Genomic DNA, 23026 nt, shown 5'->3' with positions numbered 1-23026 from the left:
AGAGAAATTTTTCTGAGAAAAAACATGAAAAAATAGCACTAACGCTCGAGAGCAATAGCACGAGGATCCCAACACTTGAACGTGCAGTAAAAATCTGAAGATGGCTGCCAGAGGCGGGGTTTAGGTAGAGGGCAGTCATTGGCTGTGGTCAGTATGACGCAGAGATCAGTGATTGGTTACTACTACGGAAGACAGATCAGAAACGAAACGGATACTGATTTTTTCTTTACCGAGGATTCCCAGCCTGAGGACAGGGAATATTCATGAGCATGTGAATCCATGCCAGACCCCATGCTGGAGAAATCACTGTTACACTTAGAGCAATACTGAGATGAGTGTCAAAGAAAATAGTTATTAGAATAAACAAGAGATCAAACTAATATTCTGAAGCAGGTAAGTACTTTTTGAAACTACCCCAATGCAAAGTAAGTGAACCCCTTCCGGGAAGGAAAACCAAACAAAGTCAGAGGGAAGAAGGGTCCTTCAGGGAGCCAGGTCATGTCAATGTAAATTGGCTAAGAGTCTAGGTGGACTGAAGCACTTCTCAGATATAGGCAAAAAGTCTTGCACAAGGTTTAGAAGTATTTGTAGAAAAGAAGAAATCAAAGTAGGGCCACAAACTGTTTAGGCTTGTGAGGTAAAGAAGCGGTTAGCAAATCTACAAAAGCAACCAGGACAGGTCTCAACCGAGATCAAGTAAGGCTACACAAGAGGCAAGTTTTCTTAGACTGTACAGTACCTATGGTTAGAAGAAAAGGGCTTTGGCTGGCTACTGCTCCTCTGCAGCTCTCTTGTTACTGGGCCTCAGTCGTGGGGACAAGAGGGAGGACTACTGCACTGCAAAGGGACGGTTGGCCAGAAAAGGATCAACTTCTACTGAGTGGCACTTCGCAGTTTCAGCTCCTCGCGTCTCAGCAAATAGCACAACTGCGGTTCTTGGCTGTCGCGTTAGACTTTCCTTGCATCTGGGGTCCAGCACTCTGTTGTGGTGGCTCAGGCTTGGTCTGTTGAAAAATGTGTAGACTCAGCACAGCAGCAGGGCTTCATCGGGCAAACCAACGGTCCAGGAGTTGCAGCAGGCGTCTACTTCAAATTCTTCTTCGGATTCCTTCGTCCAGTGGTCAACTGCCTTCCAAGCCAAAAAGGCTTGCCTTTTATGCAGGTTTCTCCCATTCATTCCAGCGAAGCCGTCAGTCACCCAGCAGGGTGGCTGTCCTTGGCGGACAGCCAGCCGGCCAATCACCTAGTGCATTCCTGTCACCTATGAGATTAAGCACAGGGAGTTCCAGGCACCTCCCTCACTTCCTGCCCCCACCAGACACCCTGGAGCCAGAGATGGGCTTCACTCATGAATCCTGCCAAAGACAAAATGAACAAAGGTACCAAACCTGGTTTGGCGCGCAGAGTAAATCTCAAGGACCTTGCCATGAAGAAATGGTGAAAAAAGGCCAGGGCCATTTTGACATAAATGGCACCTTTGGGTGCCATACTGCAGCTGTGAACTCAACCCGCGGTAAAAACACCACGGTAGTTAAAAGTAAACCACTGCCGCCAGCCATTCATCAAGGAAAGTAAAAATGTTACATGAGAAACTAGATAAATGGGGATACTAATTAACCCCTCCAGCACCCTACTGAAAGTGTGTACTGGGTCTAGAAAGTTTACAATGTAAGTAAAGTCAATATCACTTCACTGTACTTGAAAACAGTAGTTGTCCAAGAGAAAGGTATTTAAACCTTTGGGAAATCTGAGACTTCCCTGTGTCACTGCACTGAAGGTCCAGTGTGACAATATAAAAAGATGCCTATGGAGTTTGTCAGGCTGTACAGCCAAAAGAAACAGTTCAAATCACAGAAAAATACGAGTGTGGGAAAAAGGGTCTCAACTCTCTAGGTAAAAAATTAAAAAGTCCTAGCGTTAAGGCAAACGTGCTGGGGGTCTCTAAGCACATTTCTGAGAATTCGCCCTAACAGCTTGGAAGGCAGAGTCGACCACTGGACGGACGAAGGAATCCAAAGAAGAACTTGGAAGAGACGCCTGCTACAACTCCTGGACCTTTGGTTTGCCCGGTGAAGCCCTGATGCTGTGCTGAAGCTCCAAATTCGCCTCAACTAGAGAAGCCCTGCAAGGACTACTTCTCACCTTGGGTTGTTGGGGCAAATCAACCCTAAAGTGAACTCGTCTGGACATCCTCTCGGAGCTGGCTGTACTTCCTGTGGTGCTGCTGGAACTAAAGTGCCAAGGAGAGGAACACCAGATTGAGTGCAGCGCTTTTAAGTCGGACCAAAGCTGCAGGAAGATCCTCCGGAATACCAGGAATCAGGACTGACCAAGCCTGAGCCACAACAGAGTGCTGGACCCCAGATGCAAGTAAAGTGCATAGTGGTAGCCAAGAAGCATGGTGGTGCTATTTGCTGAGACGCAAGGAGCTGAAACTGCGAAGTGCCGCTGAATTGAAGTTTGTCCTTTGCTGCTGCCGACCGTCACATTTTAGTGCAGGAGTCCCCAGACATCCTCAATCTCGTCTCCACGACTGAGGCTCAGGAACACTATCTGCAGAGCTACACAAGAACAGAAGCCACGTGGAACCATTTCTTCTAACCAAAGGTACTGTAAAACTAAGTGGACTTGGTGCTTGTGTAGCCTTACTTGTTCTCGGTTGAGACTTGTCTTGGTTGCTTTTGCAGAGTTGCTTGCAGCTTTGCCCCGAACAAGACTCCCAGCTTGTGGCCCTACATTGATTCTACTTTTTCTACAAAGACTTCTAAAACATTGTGCAAGACTTTTACTTACATACAAGAAGTGCTTCAGCTCCCCTAGACTGTTGCTCAGTTAACGTTGCCTGGCCTGGTTCGCTGAAAGACTCTTACCTCCGACTTTGAGCTTTACCTTTCCTCCAGGAAAGGGTTAATTTCCTTTGCATTGGGGGGTTAAAAAGTATGTACCCGCTTCAGAAAATTTGATTGATTTATTTGTGAACCCTTCTGACACCAATCTCAGTATCGCTCTAAACGTACCAGTGATATATTAATGTCCACAGTGTCCTAGTTATTTAAGTCACCTCAGGGTGTAGGAATCATCTGTGTGCCATGCCAAATGGGTCCTCGCTGATTTAGAGAAACTAAGTGTGCATTTTGAAGTGTATTTGTATGTTACTATTATATTGCCCCTTCTGAAGATGGCTTATTCAAGTGACTTAAATAAGTTAATCAAGAAAACTTTCGTGTAAGAGTTTATTTAAATACTTGTCACTGTAAACCTCTGTGTAAAACCACTACTGCTCACATTGACCCCTCTTGAGATAGGCCCGGCTGCTCAGTCACACTACCAACCTATGCAGTACAGACTTATACCAAAGGTTGGATTCCTATTGCCAGGTGGTCTAGGTTGCTGTAGTCTCCCAGGGTACTGCACACAAACGTTTCTAACACCTAGGTTACCTGAATGCACCCAAAAGGTGATTGGCTGGCTGTCCTTGGAGGGCAGCCACCCTGCTGTGTGAGGGACAGCTAGGCTGTGCCTGAGCAGGACAAACCTGCACAAAAGGCAAAGTCTCTTGAACAGAAGGCAGAGTCGAGCACTGGACGAAGGAACCGAAGAAAGATACTGGAAGAGAAGCTTGATGCACCCTCCTGGACTGTTGGTTTGCCCGGCGAAGCCCTACTGCAGTGCTGAAGCTCCAATTTTCATATTGGCTAGAGAAGCCCGGAACAATTGACTTCTTCCCTTGGGTTCGTGGGACCAACTGACCCCAAGCGGTAATTGCCTGGAAACCCTTTCTCTGCTGGTTGCACTTCCTTGCTGCTGCTGGAACTGAGTTTGAGGGGTCAGGAACACCAGAATAAAGTGCATCTTTAAGCAGACCAGACCTTCAGGAAGCTCCAGAGGACCCTGAGGCAGGACGAACCAAGTATGAGCCACCTCAGAGTGCTGGACTCCACAAGCAAGGGAAGCCCATCAAGTGTCCGAGAACCGCAGTGGTGCTATTGACCGGTAGCAGAAACCGTAAAGTGCCGCTGATTTGGAAAGAGCCCAATGCCGCCGCTGACCCCCAAACTGCAGTGCAGCAGTCCTCCAGACGTCATCCTCTTGTCTCCACGACTGAGGCCCAGAAACTGCAAGACTGCAGCCTGAACAGAAGCCGGCTGGATCCTCTTCTCCCAACCCAAGGTACTGTCTTGACTAAAGGGGTACTTACCTTTTTGGTCTGTAGCTTGTTTGTCTCACTGGAGACTTGTAGTAGCAGCCTTTTCGGCAGAGTTGCTTGCAGCTTTGCTTTCACAAGCCTTACAGCTTGTGGCCCTATATCGATTCTTTTTCTACAAACTCTAAATAACATTGTACAAGACATTTTTGCTATCTGAAGAAGTGCCTCAGCTCCCTAGACGAGGGAGAGGGACCCCCATAAGCCTAGTCGACACCATTTTTAGGTCCCATCTGGGAGCCGGGTTAGAATTGAGAGGGTGAATTATTTTCACTTCCTCCATGAAACTTTAATAACTGGCATCTTCCACCATGACACTTTGTTGTGATGTAGTGTAGGCTGAAAGAGCAGCCAAGTGAACCTTTAGAGAGTTAAAGACCAGGCCTGAGTCAAGTAGATGAGTTAGGTACAAAAAGTGTGGGAGAGCAGTTAATTGGGTTAATGCTCTGAGTTGAACCAGACAAACTGTTTCCATTTACTGGACCAACAATATCAAGTGTTCGGTTTTCTTGCCTCCCTGATGTCCAAGCATCTGAGGGAGCTGCAGGTGCCCAAACTCTATGACCTCAGAAGCCAGGCCACTAATTTCAATGTCTGCGGGCATGGGTGAAGCGTCTCCCCTCTGTCTTGTGACATGTTGTACGGGCAAGGCAGTTGTTTGGAGGAGATGGGGACATCAGATGAGTGAACCAGGGTTGGCGTGCCCACATAGGTGCCACTAGTATCGTGATCTTGGCATCCTAATCTTGGCATTGAGCGTTCTCCAGAGTTGCAAACAAATCGATCTCTGGGAAGCCCCATTCTGCGAAAACGTTGGACTATGTCTCTGTGTAACCGCCATTCGTGCTCTATGGGCAACAGGAAATCTCTGATGAGTACGTCTGCTAGAGGGTGGAGTTCCCCTGGACCATGTGATAACAGGAACATGTTGCGTTTGAGAGCGCACTTCCAAATGTTCTGGGACAGTTTGGACAGCTCTGGAGAGCGAGTGCCCTCCTCGTTTGTTCAGGTAGTACATGGCCGTGGTGCTGTCTGAGGATCAGGACCGTCTTCCCCTGCAGTTTTGTCTGGAAAGCTTTTAGTGCTTTGAACACTGCCAACAGTTCCAACAGGTTTATATGGTTGGATGCTATGTCGGACGACCAAACTGTGACTGTTGAAGCAGGTGAGCTCCCCGCCGTGCGAGAGACGAGTCTGTGGTTATAGTGGCTTCCACTGCGGGGTGGTGAAGGATTTCCCCCTTCAAGAGGTTGTCCCTCGACCACCATTGCAGTGAAAGAACGAGGGCCGGTGAGACAACCACTAGATCATCCCACTGTCCGCTGGCCTGACACCACTGGCTGTTGAGCCACTCCTGCATTGGGCATAAACGGAACCAAGTAGATACATGATCTCATCATTCCAAGCAGTCGCATAGCCTTACGTACCGTCACCTAGCGACTGGCTACATACTGAGGGATTTGAAACATGTTTTGAAACCTCCCGTTGGAGGGGAAGACGAGGCCGTCCTTTGTTCGAATTAGATCCCCTAGGAACTATTTGACCCGACTGGGGTCTATGCTGGATTTTTTATCATTGATGGAGAATCCCAGACTGAAAAGATGTATCGTCTTTTGGGTATTTGACAGACATGTTTCGTAAGAGTCCCCTGTTATGAGCCAGTCATCGAGATAAGGATAGACCAGATGGATTGCCTGCGCAGATGTGCTGCTGCCACCGCTAGTACCTTCGTAAATACCCTTGGTGCAGATGCTATGCCGAAGGGTAGTACCTTGAACTAATAATGCTCGTCTTGTATCAAATCTGAGGTATTTTCTGTGCGCTGGCAACATTGAAATATGAAAAAGAAGACATAAAAGTAGACATTAAAATTAAGATCCTGGAACACATTTGCGTTTAACTATCTGACTGTACCCAGCGATGTGAATTTAGCTTCGTTGTACATCTTGTTTACAAGAAACATTGCTGACCCACAAACCCCTACTGGATGGTTACGACACCAGAGCGAGCCAAGCCATTAAAGGTGATAAAGGGTGTCCAGTTTCGAGTTTATTAACTCCAGTAAAAGCTGGCTCAGGGATCTCTATCTTAAAGGTGCTAGTTGCTGAACTCTTCTTTCTTGTCCTGCTAACAAGTTGGTCACAGCCTACCCCATCCACTCAGGAACTAAACACCAATATCCTGATAATCAACTGCTATTGGAATCCTGACCAAATTTCCAATGCCTATTTCATCAAGAAAGCGACTTGAATAATTGACGCGGCCCATGTAAAATTCGATGTACCACAATACATCATTTGTGGCGACTTGAACGTGATTTCTGAGCCGCGTAACTGGATTACCAACCAGACTGCCAAGAAAGATCGTCGAGAAACGAGAGGTACTTTATGGTCATCAGCAATGTCAACAAGAGACAGTGTCTACAGCATCGATCTGTCCAAGAACAAGACCATCGATACGAACTTGCCAAAGAGGAGATCAATGAGCTAACCTAGACCATGTTTTCATCTCGAGTGACCTAGGGAGAAAAATTCTAACTCGCGAAATCATTCAAACTCAAAACAGTGATCATAATTTAACAACTATATAATTTGCAAACGGAACTGAAAGCCGGCCACAACAAATGGGATCAGTTGAACCAAACAACAGAGGGAACAGACTCCGACTAAAACCTGAGGAAATTAATTCTCTACTGAATGACTACACCAAGGCAATGAAAAGTGACCACGGATTGAATAGTTCTGCAAGTCGACTTCCACCCCCTCCTGGAAAAATTCACAACATAAAAACCAGGTTCAAGACCGGGTCTCGAACCTCCAAAACAGTTATGACGCAGTGCTTGTGGAGAAAAGAAGGGCTCTCCGACAGATCACAAGAATTGCATCAAAAAGGAACTCCTCACGTCTAAGAGAACAAGCAAGAGCTGCCAAACAATCCTATAAAAACTGGATAAGAGGCCGTAGAAGACTCTTGCTGCAAAAGGACACCGAACAGATGCTAAATGCTTTAGCTAACAAGAGCTCAAGAGACTTCTGGCAACTCATTAAACAGAGTGTGGAAACTCCGCTTGACACCAAACAAAATCCAGTCGCAGAGGAAGCATGGAAACTTTTTTACCCCGTTTGGTGGTCAGGATAACACCACGTCGTACCACTTTAGGGCTCCTGAAGCATCCTGGGATTTAGAACAATCCCTAGAAGACATCGAGCTCAAAATAAAAACAAACATTGCACTGCTGAATATTCTAAAGGCCCAAAGCCATCAGTCAGCGACGAGGATCTACATTGCCTTTGTTGATCTCGTGCATGCATTTGACAGAGTAGACCGTAACCGTCTGTGGAAAAAGTTGAGAGATCGAGACTGTCCGGATGGAATACTAGACCCACTGTTCGAACTACACTCCAACACCTCAGTAACTGTCCGCCTAAACAGAGGGTCTACGGAGTCACCCAATCCCCACCTCGATGGGAGTTAAACAGGGCTGTCCCTTGGCCCCCGTCATCTACAACTTTTTCATAGCAAACATTAAGGATCACGAACCTCTAGTGCGAATATTCCCACCAATCGGGAATTCTAAGATCAACAGACTACTCTACGCAGATCTGATCATGATTGACCAGACTCCCATTGGCCTCCAAAGGCAACTGGACAGCTTACAACATTACCTACACCAAAACGCTCTAGAATTGAATGAAAACAAAACTTTTATCTGTTAGAGAGCTAAAAAGAAGCTGAACCGGCCGGTTTGTGAATGGGAAAAAAAAATTGAAGAAAGGACTCCATCAAATACCTGGGTGTCCAGTTTAACAGCTCAGTAGAAGCCCAAGCTCAAGAGATACCGACATCCAAATTCAAGATCCTAGCAGCTCAAGAACGCTTGATGGACAACAAGTTTGGTCGGTTCTCTATGGTCGCCACAGTGAACTTCTATAGCAACAAGGTCAGTCCCATATTAACGTATGGTGCAGAAGGTACGATGCACATGCCTACCAAAATATGGCCTACACTAGGTTCATTTTGGAGAAAAATACTAAACCTTCCAAACGCTGCAAGTACTATTAGGATAAGAAATGAGCTTGGCTTATCGTCCCTTGCTTCAATCGTGGAATTAAATGCCTCGAGTCTTTACAGGAAAACAATTCCACCTTTCAGTGCAATTTTCAAGATCTTGTATGATGAAATTCAAACCAGCAAAAATGATGTACTGAATATCTGGGTGCTAATACAGAAAGGCAACCCTGACAGAAATCGGCAGCTCTGAGGAAGAACTAGTAGTAAACCCATTGAGGAGGAAAAAAAAAAAATGACTCGCGTTGGATTGGATCCGGACATCAGAAGAGGCCTCCAAAAGTATCCTGGCAAAAGATCTACCATCGACTGACATAAAACTGAACCATCGTAGAGGGTACCTAAAGAGATTCCCGGACAGATCCTTTCGAGATACTTTCCTTCGAATGAGACTGAACTTGCTTCAAACAAATGAAGTGAACTGCATTCGAGGAATATCAACCTCAGGAGTCTGTCGATTCTACACACAGACTGGAGAAACTGAGTCGATCAAACATCTTTTGTTGACTTGTCCAAAATGGAACATTGAAAGAACAAAATACTTGTCACCTTTAGCACTGAACTTTCCATCTACAAACAGAGAATCCTTTTGAAAGACCCTCATTTGCAGAAAAAAGACAAAAACTGATCGCAGTAGTTTCCATGACGAATCTAATCATTCCATTGCTGGAGCAGGAACATTGACTGATCTAGACATACTAGAAATGAACTGATCATAACGGAGGATTAATCCCATAACACTCAAACACTACTGCTTTTCAGCATCAAAATGGAATGGCCATAAAGAACCTCAAATTTACTGTGATGTTTTCTTTTTGTAAAAATTGATTGATTCAATTAAATTAAATTAAATAAAAATATGAAAGTATGGATCCTTCATATCCAGTGATGCCATGTAATCCCCCTGTGATAGCAGGGGAATTACTACCTGCAGAGTGACCATGCAAAACATGTGGCTTTACAAATTTGTTCGCTGGGCGCAAATCAAAACAGGGCACATTGTTAGATCCTTTCTGGGTACAAGGAAATATACTGAATAAATCCCTTTTACCTGCGACAGGTACGATTTCTATGGCTCCTTTCTCTTGTAGAGTCTCGACTTCCTGAAGAAGGATACCAAGATGATCTGGTATCAGTCTTGCTCGCGGAGGTTTGACTGTTGGGGACCGGTTGAACTCTATACAATACCCGTGGGCCACAGTCTTTTGCACCCACTGGTCTGTAGTTATCCCCTCCCATGCCTGAAGGAACGAGGTTAGCCGGCCCCCGACCTGAGACATCGGAGGGGACACTAATCTTTGGGTAATTTTGGACCTGAGGCCCGGGGAGCCTCTAGGGGTAGAGTTCTGGCCCTTTCCTTTCCCACAACGCTGACCCCTTTGGGGATACGGGGTGGTGTATACGATGGTTCCCTGTGGAGGATTCCAATTGTTTCCCCGAGGAGTATTTTTGTTAAGGGAAGCGTTGGCCACGAAAAAGCCATCTGGACCCAGATCCTCTTCTTGTGGAGGGTCTCTGTAATTTGGTCTACTGTTTTTAGGGTGTCATGCTCCTTTTTTGCGGTCTCGAGGTACTCGTCGACCGCTTTCCCAGACAGGTTGGATTCTTCCACGGGTTTATTTATAAGTGATGCCTGCATCTCTGGCTTGAATCCAGAGTTCCGTAGCCACGTATGTCTCTTCATGAGTGTGCCCTGAGCCAGGGATCAACCAGCTGTCTCGGCAGAATACAAAGTGTTCTTAAGTATGGTTTGGTTCACAGTGACAGTTGTCAGACGAGTACGTAGTGGTTTGGGAACCTCCTGTATGCCTTCTTGTAGCAAGGCCCACTGAGCATCAGCATAGCTGGCCAACAAGGTTGTGTTGTTGGCAATACGTGTTGAAAACGCTGCTGCGACCGTGACCCTCTTCCCAAGAGCGCAAGTCTTTTACCTTCCTTATCAGGGGGTGCCTCGCCAGTTGACAAAGGGACCCTGCCCTCTTTCTCTCAGAAAGTCTGGGGTGGAGTGCCCTCCGATATACAGAGGGTTTAAGGGAGGACAAAAGTTTTTCTATTCTTGGGTTAACACCTCTTGTGAGGGCAGGTGTTAAGGAGGGAGCCAGACATTTCTTAATTGAATGGAGGAGGGGAATAGCCTGGCTGGCCGGCGGCTTCTCCTTGAGGATGTCCTCCACGAAGTCAGCTTCAGGGACAGCTTCATCTGTGGCAATCTTAAAGTCTTCAGCTGCTTTACGCAACATGACATTGAATAGTCAATTGATCACCCACTGGCGAGGGTTGTCTAGTGGGGATGGTCTGTGGGGAACCCAAAGGCAGGGCATCAGGATCTTGTGGATCTGGAGACTGCCATGGTTGAGGGTCACCCATATAAATTCTCCTCCCATCCGTCTGTGCACTAGGACCCCAACCGGCCCATAAAGTTGGGGGTTGCCCAAAAGCACTTTAAGATGAGTAGCAGCACCCGTGAGATGGATGGGTATGCAGATTAATACTCTCGCATCAAATCAATAATGACAACTCAATAGTTTGGCAAAGGGAGTCCGTTTAATGACAAGTACAAAAAACGGAGTTCATAAACATCAGCAACAGAGCATATTCGTCATCACTGACGTGTAACGCTTCAAATGTTGAATGCAATTCTATCGGTTATAGGGAGATAACATTAATATAGGTACTAGATCTGTATATGGTAACGTAGTGAAGTGATTGGATAAATAGTGTCAGGTGGGGCATATGAGCCCTTCCTTCAAAATGGCTGCTGTAGATGTCACTAAAAGTACAACGTCTCATTGGTTCGATTATTTATAGGACCCTAGAATACTTGGTCCACTACGATTGGGTTGGCATCAACCCCACTCATACTTTTCCACCAACCTAGCAATGTGCAGAATAGCCGGCCAGGTGAAGTGAGCTTGGTCGCTCACCCAGTCTCCTTCCAATGATTCCAACAATCAATCACTTCAGTGGGCATGTGTCAATTATTTCTTTGCATCTTGGCCTCGAGACTGCTTCTTGGTCTGGAAAAGTGAAGGCGCCTGGTCATGGCACAATTCCATGCGTAGGTGTGAAAGTTTCATCCCTTCTGCTGGCTAGGTCATGCGATTCCAACATCGTGAAAGTTGTCTTAATTTGTGTATTTGATTTAATTTTGCCTGCCATCTGCCTCCTGTGGCTTATCTTGACCTTTGAGAATAGGACACTCTGTTCTCTTAATTAAATATATCTACTATTGGCCTACTTCAGCTGGTACGACATTGGCTTCTTGGCATGACTTGCCTTCGTCGGAGTTTGTCTGTCCTTAATTCTTGATTTTTCTGCTGCGGAGCTCTCCTCGTGAGACCTTAAGTAACCTTTGGTCAGTTCTGCTCTTGTGCATAGTGGAAGTATGGGATACATTAGTCACCATGATCTTATTACTGATGCTTTTATCTGCTTCGATTCACATGCTGTGCATAGGCCGACATCCAGTGGAAGCTGCAGAGTATTACAGTTTGTTACAGAAACTGGAACCAGGGCGTGCCAGTAATACTATCCGGTTATAGGTCATAGTACCGAATCAAAAGGATCGAATGACAAAAGGGTTGAGTAGAAAAAGAGGATAGGAATCTTTTTGGGGGGGGAGGGGCGCTCTGCCGCCAAACGCCCGTTTTTGGTGTAAACATTCCCTTTTATAGCTAAACTAGAGCAAAAAAAAATATAAATACATTTCTTTTTTCTCAATACTTTGGTTTTCGGTCGAATGCACTCACCTTTTGCATTCCATCCTTTTGTTTTCTAAACTTTAACTGGACACCATACTATCCCTAGTGAGACGTCCCCTGTAGCCATTATCCCTCAAGCGTGTAGAACCCTCAAATTGTATTTTTTCTGACATGGGATAGCATGAGGAGTAGCGCGAGTACAGAGTATCAAAGCAGATAAGAGATAAGACTACAAGCATCCATGCGCCTTCTATCAGAGGGGAAAAAGGGCGGGTGCCCGTGAATCTAAGCAGATACAAGCATCAGAAATACGATTACGGTGAGTAATGTGTCCCTTCTGAGGCTTGTGGAATCTGCTTAGATCACATGTTGTGCATAGATTAGCGAACAGTAGTGGGATGTGAGAAGGTTCATGAGCGAACAAGTGTCTTAGAACTGCCTGTCCCAATTGAGTATCTGTCTTGGAATGAGTGTCAATGCAGTAGTGATGAGTAAAGGTGTGAATAGCGCTCCATGTAGCTGCTTTGCGAATGCTGTCAAGGGATACATTTGCAATGAAACCCAGGGTGGCTCCAGTACCTCTTGTAGAGTGGGCCCTTGGCGAAAAAAAAGGCAGTGTTTTATCTGAAAGGTAATAGCACAGTTGGATACATCAGACTATCCACTTACAGATGGCATTCTTAGAGACACGATCTCCCTCTCTGCCTGGAGCTATAGAGACGAACAGCTGATCTGTTTTTCTTAGCGGTCTGCGCTTGTCTACATAGTAGAGGACTGCCATCCTCAAATCTAGTGTGTGGAGTTTCACCTCAGCAGAGCTCTTGGGTTCATGGAAGACGGCCGGAAGGTCAATAGACTGGTTAACATGGAATTTGGAAATGAATTTAGGTGAGAACCTAGGGTGAGTGTGTAAAATCAGTTTATCCTTATGAATAGTAAAGAAAGGATCCTGCACCGACAAGAGCTTGAATTTCACTGAGGCGATGGCTACTAAGAAGGCAGTTTTATAAGTCCAGTGTTTGACACTAGATTTGTGCATGGGCTCAAAGGGAGGTCCCATGAGCTTAGCAAGTACCACATTAAGGTCCCAACCTGATGGTGGGTTAGAAATCGGAGGGTGGAGTCTCTTTACCCCTACCATAAATGCTTTGACAACTGGCACTTTTCACCATGACACCTTGTTATGGGAAGTGATCTAGGCTGATAAGGCTGCCAGGTGCACTTTGAGTGAGTTAAACACTAACCATGCATCCAATAGGTGGAGCATATAGGTGACAACATTAGAAGGAGTACAATAAACTGGTTTGATTTGCTTATTCTGGCACCAAATAACCAATTGTTTCCATTTGACATAGTAACAGTGCGTTGTGTTAGGTTTTCTTGACTCTCAAGATATCCATACATCTCTGGGGTAAATTGAGATGTCCGAACTCTGATTTAAGGAGCCATGCTGCCAAGTTCATCGAGTTGGGCTGACGATGCACTGTTAGCCCCTTGTGCTGGGAGAGTAGGTTGTACTGGTACAGGAGTTTGATGGGGTCGCACACCGCCAGTTTGCGTAGGTGTGCATACCATGGTTGTCTTGCCAACATAGGAGCAACCAGGATGAGCGTCATAAGTTCCCTGTGGATCTTGTTCACTACCTTCCTCAACAGAGGGGTTGGTGGAAAAGCGTAGGCAAACATCCCTGACCAATTCATCCTAGGGCGTTCCCCTTGGAGCCTGACTGTGGGAACATGGATGCGAAGTTCGGGCATTGCCTGTTTTCGCTTGCGGCGAAGAGGTCTATAGTGGGGAAACCCCACTGAGAGAAGATGTCTCCTACGACTTCTTCGTGTAGTCTCCACTCGTGTTCTTCTGGGAGGGGATCCCTGCTCAAAGCATCTGCTAGTGAGTTGAGATGCCCTGGAACATGTTGGGATGACAGGTAAATCTTCCGTTTGAGTACCAATTTCCAAATTTTCGTGGCAGGCCTGGACAGATTTGGCGAACGAGTGCCCCCTTGCTTGTTTAGGTAAAAGATTGCAGTTGTGCTGTCTGTTAGGATCTGCACTGACTGGTTGGATAAGAGGGGTTTGAATGCCCGAAGCGCTCTGAAGACTGCCAGAACGTCTAGCAGATTGATGTGGTTCTGAGCCACTGTGTGAGAACAGAGACCCTGAGCTGTATGGTGAAGGTAGTGGCCTCCCCACCCTGCTAGGGAGGCATCCGTTCTGACAACGGCCTGTATCTCTGGATCGTAAAAGGGTTTCCCCTTCGTAAGATTCCCTCTTGTCCACCAGCAAAGAGTCTGTACTAGTGTTGGCAAAGCGACCACTAGATCATCTCACATACCACTTGCTTGAGACCACTGTTTCGCCAACCATTCCTGCATGGGTCGCATGCGCAGGCGGGGAACCAGGTAAATGCAAGATGCAATCATGCCTAGCAAAAGCATCGCTTTGCGCACCCTTATTTGGCGACCGGCCTGATAGAGGAATTTGCTGCAACAGATTTCGAATTCTTTCCTCTGATGGAAAGATCAACCCCTCCTGGGTGTTTAGGACAGCTCCTAGGAACTGTTTTGAGGTGCTTGGCACCAGGCTTGATTTTTTCCTCGTTGATTGAGAAGCCCAATTGGAAGAGGAGGTTGATTTTTCTTTGGATGTTTAGTCTGCAAATTAAAGGGGGGATTCCCCTGTAATGAGCCAGTCGTCCAGGTAAGGCTACACTGGGATAGCCTCCATGCATAGGTGCGCCGCCACCACCGCCAGTACCTTGATGAATACCCTTGGAGCCGAGGCAATTCCGAAGGGCAGCACCTTGAACTGGTAGTGCTGGTTGTCTATTTTGAAACGCAAGAATCTTCTGTGCATTGGGAACATTGAAATATGAATATAGGCATCTATCATATGCAATGTTGCCATGTAATCCCCATTTTTAGTAGGGCGATTACTTCTTGTAGTGTAGTCATACAGAATTTTTGTGGCTTGACATACTTGTTTGCAGGGTGCAAATCTAATACTGGGCGCATTAAATTTTTTGTTGGCACAAGGAAGTAGGTTGAATAAATACCCCTGTTTACCTGGCTGCCCAGGACGAGTTCTATGGCGTCCTTTGCAAGCAGAATTGAGATCTCCTCGAGGAGGATTTTCTGGTGTTCCAACGAGTGTACCTTCTGTCTCGGAGGATGTCGCCCTCGTAGCTTTATACAGTATCCTGTGGACACTGGACAGCACCCATCTGTCCGAATTGATCCGCACCCATGCATGGGTGAAGGTGGAAATACACCCCCCCCCTCCCTACTGGGGATGCATGGGAGGGGGCCCGAAGCAGAACGTCACGGTTTACTGGGTGGCGTACCACCTCTGGCTGGCGGGGCTGCCTCTACCCCCAGTGCGGCCTCTGCGCTGCCCTCTGGGGAATATTTGTGACGATTGGGACCAATTGTTGCCCCATGAGGTTCCTTGATTATGATAGTAGTTTGAACCCCTCTGGGAGCATTGGCCCTGAAAATTAGTGTTTCGCCTCTGTCTTGAGGGTTTATTCGTGATTTGTCAGATTTTAGGGTCTCGTACTGGTCCTTAGCTGTTAAGGCTTCCTCCATTGCCTTGCCGAATAGTATGTTCGGCTCTACCGGCATTTCTATAACAGTGGTTTGGGTTTGAACCCTGACTGTCTTAACCAAGCGTGACGCTTTATTACATTGCCTTTTCTCGATTAATCTTACAGCATTATCTGCACCAAAGTTTGTTTTCAGTATGCATCTTGATACGGACCTACCATCTGCTGCCAGCTGAGCCAACTGGCTCTTCAGGGGTTCAGTTGCGGAGGAAACTAAAGCAGCTACTTCTTCCCACTGAGGGCAATTGTAGCTTGCCAAAAGAGTGGCACTGTTCACAATTTGTGTCTGATAGGCGGAAGTGGAGGCAACTTTCCTGCCCAGAGCATATAGTCTTTTGCTCTCTTTATCGGGAGGTGCTTCAGAAGAAGCAAGTGGTGTACCTGCCCTCTTTCTGGTGGTTGTTACTACCAGGGAGTCTGGTTTTAATTGACCCCTAATGAACAGGGGCTCGGAGGGTGCAGCACTGAATAATTTTTCAACTCGTGGATTAACCACACAAGTAAGATTTGGAGTTACCAGCGAGGGGTCAATTCTACGCTGGATAGATTTTAATCTAGGGATAGCCTCCGTAATGACTCGTCACCTAGGATCTCTCCCACAAAATCCCTGTCCTCTTGGACACTTGTGTGTCAATATGAAAATGGGCTCCTCCTCCAGTATTTGTGGTTCTGTTTCCTCACAATATGACTCGGGATGGTGAGGTTCAATGACCAAAGGGTCTGTGACCAAGCCCTGCACCGGGGCATCAAAGCGGAGTCTTTTAGCAGGGGGTTGAGAGGCCTTGGAACCCGAATGGGCAGCGGTAGCTTGTGTGTTGGCATAACTATGAAAATAATTAGGGTCTTTCATAGAAGTCTGCCATAAATGACATTCTCCTCATAACCCTATCAATATCAGCTGAATTCCATTCTCTGGGGCTAGGCATAACCACATCTTCTGTTTCCTCCTCCATGCCCATATCGTGAGCAGTGGGAGGGATGATTTTATCTTTAGTGGGAGGGTCAGGGACCTTGGACTTTCCTAATGATTTATGGGCCTTTTGTTTCTCCTTATGAACATGGTGTTCTGAAGGCTTTTTGTGTTTATCCCCCTTCCCATGACTAGAGGAATGTTTCCCGGATCCGACGCCTTGCATGGAGATTCGGAGGTGGTACGAGATTTGGAGGTGGTCTTGGAGGAAGGACGTTGAATCTCGGGAGTAGACGCTACGCTCCTTGCCTGAGGATAGATGTCAGAATAGTCTGACGATCAGGCCTCCGGGACTATTGTGAGTGCGACACCTTTTCCAACCACAGACGGTTGGTATTTTTCATGAGGCGATCGCGAATGGCAACACCCAGAGGGGACAGATTCTTTGGACCGCTCTCTCGGTGTCTTCCGTTGCCGATCGCTCAACACGCGTGTCTAGTCACAGCCGGGACTGATGGGTTTAGTGGGAGTAGTGTGTGTAGCGCTTATGCCGCCCGGTTTTGTCCCCATAACTGGGCCACCGGCCAGTCCTCTGGGGCCAGGGGGTTGCGCATGGGTGTCTAAAGTCACCCTCTGAAGTAACCCCTCTGCCCTCGCTGTCCGATACGGCAGCGTTGCTGCCATCGCTAAATGACCCTTCTGCATCCATCGCCTCTAGTTGCCTGGCGCAGTGGGCCCAGCATTTAGTGGAGCGGTCCTTAAATGTTTTTGGCTTTAAGAGCTTGCAAGCTCGACAGGTAGCCTCGGGATGGTCTCGTGGGAGACACAGATTGCACGTATTGTGCTCATCTACCCAGGGAAACTTCCTGTTACACTTAGGGCAGAATTTGAAAGAAGTACTCTCCATATCTCTCAAATTGGCAGCGGGCAAGTATATGTAGGAAATAAATGTGAGAAAGCCTGTATGACCAACCCCAACTCTCCCTACTTGTACAGGGCCGAGGACAGAGGCCTTCCCAGGCCTGGGCCGAGGCCAGAGGCCTTCCAACGCCCAAAGTCCATCGTGGAGTTCTCGACGGCTGGTTTCCCCGATCTTCACCGACGTCGATCTTCAGCCTAGGGTTGAAGAGAACAGGGACGTTTAACAATTTTTGTATAATTGGCTAATGCCAAGGGACCTCTGCAACATGCGTCCGACTAGTATGGCAGAAAAAAAACAATCCGAGAGTCCTACACGCTTGAGGGATAATGGGTACAGGGGACGTCACACTAGGGATAGTATTACTGGCTCGCCCTAGTTCGACGCCCCTTTGAGTTTCGAAAAACAAACTAATACTCTGCAGCTTCCACTAGATGTCAGCCTATGCACAGCATGTGATCTAAGCGGATTCCACAAGCCTCAGAAACTTATATATACAGTTCTTTTCTTGAGGTAGATCTGTATAGGTGGTGCTTGCCGCACTATTTTACCACTTAGCTTTAGCAAGCCTTACGATTTTCTTAATTCTTGCAGTTCCTTGCATATGTACACGTGCAAGTTGGCTGAATATCTGCATCAGGCTCATGGCATAAGCATTTAACATAGTTATTTCGCTTTATACTCAGGATGTCACTTATCCATGGTATATCGTCTCTTTTCATCATTCATAGGTTGTCATATTTTATGTTAGTCAGTCCAGGTTCTTGTGACGTCACCATCAGTCTTCTTTTAGAACGTTCTTGGCTTCTTCCGGTATTGCATTTTGACAATCGTCATTCTGTCTCACTTGTCGATATGGCTTTCTCAATGGGTACCTTACTGTCCTAGGTTTCTTAGGTGCAGGTACTTCAATAGGTGCTGTCAGTTTGATGGGTACTGGGCAGAGCCCCACTGCGGGTCTCTGCTGGTTTATTTGCTCATCATAGGTCACATATTTCGGCGTACCATTCCTTCTAAAAAATTTTGGACAAGGTCGCGTACGTACAAATACAGAGGTACTTGGGAAAACATCACCTACTAGGAGCTAGACAATCAGGCTTCCGTCCTCAACATGGGACTGCTCTCATTGACCTTAAAGCACAGATCGACAAGCTTAGAAACAATGGCCAAGCCGCCTTACTCCTCCCCCTAGACCTCTCTGCAGCATTCTGGTCGATCATTCTGTCCTATGCACACACCTCCACACATCAGCTCACTTTTCCGCTGAAGCCATCACATGGATTAGATCATTCCTCAACGGCAGAACCATGAGGGTCTTTTCACCTACAGCTGCAGCAGACCACATACCTATCACCTGTGGTGTGCCACAAGGCTCTTGTGTCTCCCCCACATTGTGCAATATATTTACCAAGCCCCTTTTCGATTATTTGGATCATCTCGGTATCACCTACACGAATTACGCAGATGATACCCAGATCCTCCTTCCGCTTTCTGGAGATTATGAGAAGAATTTGGCCTTGGTGAATAGAGTGTACATCATCCAGGCATGGAAGGCCACACATGGACTTTGCCTGAATGATGATAAAACTGAAATTATCCTAGGCACTACCACCAGCTTAAAGAAATTGGGCCCTGCGTACTGTTCTTTCATGATCGATGGCAATAGCATCAAAGTAGGACAAGAGGTTAAAACACTAGGCTTCTACTTGGACTCTACCTTCTCCTTCAACAGACAGGTGAACTCCCTAGCCTCTTCCACAGCTTACACGTGTAAACTGATCCGTGCAGCCAAACACTTTCTGTCCGACACTAGCTGCTTGACCCTTGCTAGAGCCCTCATACTGTTCCCGCCTGGACTACTGCAACGTTCTCTATCTTGGGTCTTCTAAAGCCACAACCAGCAAACTTCAAACTCTCCAAAATAACGCTCTTAGAGCAGCATTGGGCATCTCTAGAAGAGAGCATATCGCAGTATACAGCCAACAGAATAAGTGGCTCTCTATCAAAGACAAAATTCTCCTAAAAACTGCCTCACTCACAAATCCCTCAATGTCGCTGCCCCAATCTATTTGACCGATAGATTTCATAGACAGACCTCCCTGAGACCCACAAGAACAGCCTATAAAGACTTCCTTTCTGTCCCAACTTCAAACGTTCCACTGTAGGGGGTAACAGTCTGGATTCCGCAAAGGTCATGGCACTGAAACCGCCCTACTAGATCTTAAAAATCAAATTACCCTCATCCTAGACAAAGGCAAGCCGGCCCTTCTGCTCCTCCTAGACCTCTCAGCGGCATTTGATCTAGTCGACCACGCCATCCTCTCCAACCATCTCACACAGGCCGCACATTTCTCTAAACAAGCCACAAACTGGATCACCTCCTTCCTCGAAGGTAGAGTGATGAAAGTGTATTCCAATACAGCCAACGCAGAGCCTACCACCATCAGGTATGGAGTCCCTCAGGGCTCATGTACGGCTCCTACCCTCTATAATCTTTTCACCAAACCTCTCTTTGATAAACTGGACGCACTTGGGATCACATACACCAACTACGCTGACGATACCCAAGTACTCCTCCCGCTCACAGGACTCTACCACCAGGACGCAGCCACTCTCCAGAATATATACGCAACCATCCAAGCATGGATGGCCACAAACGGTCTATGTCTTAACGGAGACAAGACCGAAATCCTCATCCTCGGCCAAAAACCCACTCTCACAAACCTCGACCCCCTCTTCACCAACTTCTGCATTGACAATTGTGTCATCCCAGTTCTACCTTCGGTTAAAACACTAGGAGTCCACATTGACGCATCACTCTCCATGGAAAAGCAAGTCAACTCCATTGTCTCTGCTTCCGCCCTGAGTACCAAGCTCATCAATGCAATCAAACCATTCCTAACTAAAGATAACTGCCTATCCATTGCCAGAGCCACCATTGGAGCCAAACTAGATTACTGTAATGCGCTACTGGCGGGCACCTCCAACTCCAATCTCAAACTTCAAATAACACAAAATAATGCACTAAGAGCAGCCCTCAATATACCTAAAAGAGACCACATCGCGAAAGCCAGAAGGGAAGCACATTGGCTACCTGTTAAAGAGCGCATTACATTCAAAATACTTACCACCGCACACAAATGTATTAACCTGACTGCACCTTCATACCTGTCCGACACGCTAGTTAGATCTCACACCAATAGGCCAATGAGACAATGCCACACTAACCAACTTAGGGTCCCACGCATCAAGCGAGCTAAAGCAGGTGGAATAAGCTTCCCCTACATCGCACCTAAACTATGGAACGCATTACCTAGCACGCTCAGAGCAGAAACCTCTCTCACCACCTTCCGAAAAAAACTGAAAACCACCTTGTTCAACTAATTCCCCCAACATGTGTATGCTCACCCTCTCCTCTCTTCTCCTCCTCACCTATAGCTATACACCTATAGCTACTACTTTTCTCTTGCAACTAAGTTATGACCTCTATGTATGTATAACAAGTCATGTTCATATCTGTAAACTTTTCTATTGCAACTAAGTTATGACTTCTCGGTATGTATAACAAGTCATGTTCATATCTGTAACCAGCGCCACGATGCCCTATGGGCTGCCTGTGCGCTTAACAAATGCGAATAAATAAATAAATAAATAACAGCTTCCCAGTGAAAGCAGCCAAACTGTGGAACTCTACTGCTAACTCTCAGAATGGACTTGCCCTATCAGAACTTCCGATCTAAGGTCGTTTTATGGTTGAAATCGTAGGCCGCCGAACACATCCATGCACCAAGTCTTTTGCCTATTACCTGTACTTATTGCTGCCTATTTGTATATATGTATATAATTCTGATACTACTTTTACTGTGTGTATGTATATATGTTTGTTGTAACTAAGCTTCGCAATCTCTTGTAAATGCTGCGCACTGTTACCTGAGGGTATGCTCGTGCATTACAAATAATAAAACAAACATCGGTGCTCATCTTTCCAAGGCAATTTGCCCTTACAAATGGAGCAAAACTTAAATGGAGTCCTCTCCATAGCTGAGGATGGTAGAGTGACGAAGACCAAAATGGAAAGAGGAAGGAAAGGGAAAGGCATTCAAAGATTGTATATAAATGTCCACTCCAACCCCACTCTCCCTATTGTGTAGGCTGGTGGAAGGCCCGGCCACGAGTTCGGCAGTGCCGACTGGATCACCGTCGGTCGAAGTTCTGAAGGTCTTCAGCGGAGATCTGGAACAGCCGTCGAAACAAGGGACGGATAGGGTGATCTGAACTATTTTATATAACTATTCAACCAAAGGTCGAAGGGACAATAAGCAATGTCTTGGACGAGCTCTGCATAAGGTGACCAGTATGCTGGGCAGAAAAAAACCATCTGAGGGACCTCAAGGCTTGAGGGATATTGGGTACACTACATGTCACGTAGGGATCGTGCTAGAGGCACACCCATGTCGACGTCTTTCGAGAATCGAAAGGGGACAAGATGCAATACTCTGCGTTTACCACTGGATGTTGGACCATATGAACAGCATGCGATTCTAAGCAGATTAACAAACATCAGAAACTATTGTACACTACTTGAAAGTATACAGAGTATAACTAGCTATTAGGTAGCAGACAGTTCAGTGTCACTGCATGACTGATGGGGTATACTACTCTTGAATTACTGATGGTATTCTAAAAGTATATATAACTCCCCCGACTGCCATTCTGAATGTGTTGTAGGTTTGACTCACCTTGAACTGCTGGTTGCTATTCTTAATAAGGTTATACTTTGGGATGTATCCCACGAGTAGTGAGTTGGTTCTTATAATAGTGTTTGTGTGTTATGTTCTAGCACTCCTTTCCCCAAGATTCATCTGGTCCTACTGGAATTTAAATAAACCATTTATTTTTTACAGTAGATAGCATTTCAGTGTTTCTTTGGACCATATGTACGCTACAATTTTTGTACCAAGCTACAGCCTCTCCCTCCTGAGATAAGCCTGGCTGCTCCGTCCATGCGATAAACACTCTCTCGTGGTACAGCCTTCTACTAAGAGTGGAGCTTATGTACCATCTCAAATGTATGGTTTCATGAAGCCCTTGGATGGACTTTAGAAAAACTGCCAACAATCAGTGCCCCCAAAACATAAAAAAAAATAGATTATATGAGCTAAGCAATTCAAGTAAAATGTCCAACATCAGGTTTAAAACTGTATAAAGTTGTGGGGTTATATAGAGGTCTATGGTGGGAAAGTAGCAAAAAGACTCTATCCAACCCTCCTCCCCCCCAAAACAACTGCTTATGGGGAACAAGCAAACCAAATAATGCAAAACTACAAGAACTTGCTTTCACAAGCGCAAATGTACCCTACACCCAGATCATTATGACAGAGGTGACCGGACTCTGCTCCAATACCATGAACCAAACTACAAGGATATATCCACCCACATTTTTATTCTGCAGTATGAACTACTAGTAATCAAACTATTCTATGTTGCAGCAAAAATAAAGGACTACTGTAGCAGGTCAACATCACGTCTTATTGCCAATATAAAAATGCAGCTTATGGTGAAATTCTAGCAGTTGCAATAAAAGCTGCAGAAAAAAAATACTTCTGTTTCTCCCTCTGCTG

General features: G+C 46.2%; 1 protein-coding gene across 7 annotated transcripts in view; it reads right to left on the bottom strand.

The window, feature by feature from the left end:
* The window catches only part of BAG6 (BAG cochaperone 6), a 1121496-nt gene that overhangs the window by 633508 nt on the left and 464962 nt on the right, over positions 1-23026 (bottom strand). The window lies entirely within an intron of this gene.

This window comes from Ambystoma mexicanum, chromosome 13 (assembly GCF_040938575.1).
Source record: "Ambystoma mexicanum isolate Mex_15411 chromosome 13, UKY_AmexF1_1, whole genome shotgun sequence".
Lineage (NCBI taxonomy): Eukaryota > Metazoa > Chordata > Amphibia > Caudata > Ambystomatidae > Ambystoma > Ambystoma mexicanum.
The sequence above is the reverse complement of the archived record's forward strand: the minus strand, read 5'-3'. Positions and strand labels throughout refer to the sequence as shown.